Raw genomic sequence first — 4,274 nt, forward strand, 5'->3', positions numbered from 1 at the left:
ATACTGCCTTGGAAACCCAAGGAGGGGTCGCTATGAGTCGGGGCTGACTCGACGGTACATAACAACAACAACAACAATTGACTGTTTGAACCCAACATTAACTCCATGGGACATGTATGAAGCAGTCTGCGTCCGTGAAAAATTACAGCCTTGGAAACTCTATGGGGCAATTCTCCTCTATCTTACAGGATCTCTGTGAATCAGTATGGACTCTATGGCAGTGGGTTTTGGCTTCATTCAAATCAGTTCCCAGCTCATGATGGCTGCATGCACGTTGGGATTGGACCACAGTGACCCATAGGGCTTTCATTGACTGATTTTCAGAAATACATCTTCAGGCCTTTCTTCCAGTTCACTTTAGTCTAGAAGCTGTGCTATAAACTGTTCAGCAACATAGCAACACACCAGCCTCCGCTGGCTGGGCATCAAACCTGGGTCTTCCGCAGGGACGCTGAGAATTGTGCCACCGAATCACCACCGCCCTCTCTGCATTGCCGTAGCAAACAGTTGTTACGTGCTGTGGAGTTGGTCTGGCTCCTAGTGAGCTTAATGGACAACAGAACAAAACCCTGCCCGACCCCGCACCATCCTCACAATCGTTGCTATGTTAGAGCCCATTGCTACACCCACTGTGTCAGTCTGGCTTGTTGAGGGTCTTTCTCTTTTTTGCTGACCCTCTACCAAGCATGACGTCCTCCACCAAGGATTGGATAACATGTCTAAAGTGTGTGAGAGGAAGGCTCCTCATCCTTGCTTCTGAGGAATTTTCTGGCTGTACTTCTTCCAACACAGATTTGTTTGTTCTTTTGACAGTCTATGGTATATTAATATTCTTCGTCAACACCACAATTCAAGGGCATCAATTCTTCTTTGGTCAGCCTTATTGATTGTCCAGCTTTCACATACATAGGAGACAATTGAAAACACCATGGCTTGGGTCAGGTGCACCCTAGTTCTCAAGGTAACATCTGTGCCTTTTAACACTTTAAAAAGGTGTTTGGCAATAATTCACTGTTTGGAATTCCTCATCTCTGCCATTCTGTTTTGCACCACTAGCTGTTTCCCTCATGGTTTTTTTGTTTTTTTTTCAAGCTTTCCTTTTTTACTTTGGCTAATCCCTGCTCAATGAGCTCTGGTGGCACAGTGGTTAAGTGCTTTCTTGCTCAAGGTCAGTGGTTTCCATCCACCAGCCACTCTGTGGAAGACTGATGTGGCAATCTACTCCTATAAAGATTGACAGCCTTGAAAAGCCTTTGGGGCACTTCTACTCTGTCCTATAGGTCCCTATGAGTTCCAATTGACTGAATGACAGTAGGTTTGGTTTTTGGTTAGTCCTTGCTCAGTGTCCACGGTTCAGCTCAGGTATCATTTCCTAGGAAGCTTTCACCCTCTCCCCCTGATTAAGTGCCTGCTTTTTGTGCTCCTAGAAGGGTTTCATATGGTATAGCATGTAGGACATTGTATGAGCATTAGCAGTGTGTGTGTGTGGGGGGGGGGATCCACCAGGCTGTGGAGTCCTCAGGGCTGTGTTGTGTTTTCTTCTTCTTTTGTGTTCCCTGTCAGTAGCAGTGTGTCTAGTATGCAGTAAGTACAGAGGACATTGTGTATTTGTTGAACTGACCTGAATTCTGGTTCCACTACATGTTAGTTCTAAGTATTGGAGCAAATAAATGAACCTCTCAGTGTGCCAGTTCCTTCATTCATAAATCAGAGATAGTTTTTGTCCTGTCTGCATTAACTCTGGGATTATTATGCAGAATACATGAGATTAAAGCTGAGAGAATGCTTTTGTTTAATATAAAGTCCTTCTAAACTATGAGCTATTATTACAATATGATCTCTTTAATAAGAATATGGTATTTGTCTGAGCCTATTGACTTTGGAAGGCTAAATGATGGTGCCACCATTACTCAAAATATGTGTGGATGTCAACTTGTGGTACTATTCTTATTGATTTATATGGTGGTAGTAATCTGAATGTCAGAACTCTGCACTAGCTCTGAGAAACACTGCAATTGTACTGGCCTTTAAGCCCATGGGCTTCGGTGGACTCCATTGCTCCCAAGTGGCCATCACCGTGTCCCCAAACAACCAGTTGATTCTGGCTCATGGCTCCCTCGCGTATGTCAGTGGAGAGCTGTGTGCCTGAGGCTTTGAAATGGCTGTGATCTTTCAGAAGTAGATTGCCAGGACTTTCTTCCCAGGCACCTCTGGGTGGACTTCAACCACCAACTGTTCATTTAATAGCTGAGTACTTAACCATCTGTGCCACCCAGGGCTCCATGAGAAGATTCTTAAAAAGAAGCCGTTGAGAAACAATTGCTTTGGCCACCGATATGTTAGTAGTGTGATATAACATATGTTAGAAGAACCACCCAACCCATCTTTCTAAACTTTCTAAACGAAAGAAAACCCCAACCCAGTTGCCATGGAGTCTAATTCTGACTCATGGTGACCCTGTGTGTGTTGGAGTAGAACTGTGCTCCGAAGGGTTTTCAGTGGCTGTTGTTGGAAAGGTTCCAATGGGTAGAGTTGAACTTCTAACCTTTCCGAGAACAGCTAACACGTTAACCATGTATACCACCCAGCATCCTTTCACGTAATTGCTGCATCTGGGCTCTCTGTGCCCCAAGGGGATGATGGCCCTCTGGAAGGAATCCTAGCTATCATTGAAGGCCATCTTTGAAGAACCATAGGTCTCACAGCTCCTGAGAGGTTCTCTGGATATTTCAACTTTATAACCCCTTCTGTAAATGAACACAGGTAAGTTCTCTTGTTGCTGCCCTTGCTCTGGTTCACCATGAGCCACTGTTCCAAAAAGGAGCCCAGGTACCATGACTCTGTCCTCCCTATGGGTGAGTCCCCACCATCATCAGGGCACCCTTCTCTGTAGTCTTCGTCTGTCAACAATGTTTGAGAAATTTCTCTCCTCCAGTTTGTGTGTTTTTGTTCCATGCCCCAGGATTCCCAGAATTCCTTCAGGGCAGAGAATAAGGCTGATTCATCTCAGTAGGTGCTGGATAAATGGTTGCTGAATTGAATCACTAATTCTCCAGTCTCATTACTATACAATCACACTTCATAAACTAGACCAAAGACCTTCTGACGTGTTACACAAAAAAATTTTAGTTTCACATTTTTCAAAAACTGAGGTTGAAATTGAATATTGATTTTTCTCCTGAACCAGGGACCCTAAGAAAAGCATGTGATACCCATTCACCATACAAATGTACTCCCCTTCCATACTATCCCAGGCTTTTCTCAATATATGGCATGAGTCACCCCATCCCCAGTACCCATTCTAACTCATAGTGACCCTATGGGACAGAGTAGAACTGCCCTATATGGTTTCCAAAGGCGCTCTGGTGGCATAAAGGATAAAGCATTTGGCTATTAACCAGAAGGCCAGTAGTTCAAATCCAGGGGCCCCTCCATGGAAGGAAGATGGGGCAATATACTTCCGTAAAGATTTACAGCCTCAGAAACCCAATGGGGGTCTCTATGAGTCAGAATCAACTAGATGGCAGTGAGTTTGAGGCTTTTTTAATAGGGTTTCCAAGGCAGCAATCTTCACAGAAGCAGATTGCCACATCTTTCTCTTACAGAGCGGCTGGTGGGTTTGAATACTCTACCTTTCAGTTAGTAGACAAGTGCTCAGCTACTGCGCCACCAGGGCTCTTTCCCCCCAGTAATGAAGTTAAATATACACCAGCCCAGCCTTCCTTGCTTTTGTGATTACTCCTGTGTCTGGTGTTTTGAGAACCAGTGTCTAGATATGGAAAGAGGGCAAATTTAACGAACCCAGATGGGGATCACACATAGGCCAGGTCCAGGACAGTATCCCAACCCCTGAATAGAATATCCTTGACGTCTTCTGTCTGCATTTCCAATGGCAGCCTCGAAACCTCGCATGTCAGGAAAGGTCACTCTTTCTATTTAATACAAGTATATACACCTCCTGCAAGTAATTTGAGCTGTTGAAAAGCCAGAGAGAAAATAGTGGCAGTCCAGTTCTGCTGTGGACATTGCCTTGTGAGTAGACTCCTGGCCCTTCAGAGGGAGATGGGGCAGTAGAAACTGTCTAGTCCTATTGCCTGATTTTCCCCAGAAGATGGATGACTGAACCAGAGTCCCATGCAAATCCCAGCCACAAGCCTCACAAGCTGTGTGAGGGGATGAAGGTCCCTTGAGTTCTCAGACCCTTTTTGTCTCTCCAATAGGTCAATGTGAACTTGACCGAGGCTCCTTCTGCTGTGTGCCATTGGAGATGGAGT

This window comes from Orycteropus afer, unplaced genomic scaffold (assembly GCF_000298275.1).
Source record: "Orycteropus afer afer isolate SDZICR_OR568_19922 unplaced genomic scaffold, OryAfe1.0 scaffold00728, whole genome shotgun sequence".
Lineage (NCBI taxonomy): Eukaryota > Metazoa > Chordata > Mammalia > Tubulidentata > Orycteropodidae > Orycteropus > Orycteropus afer.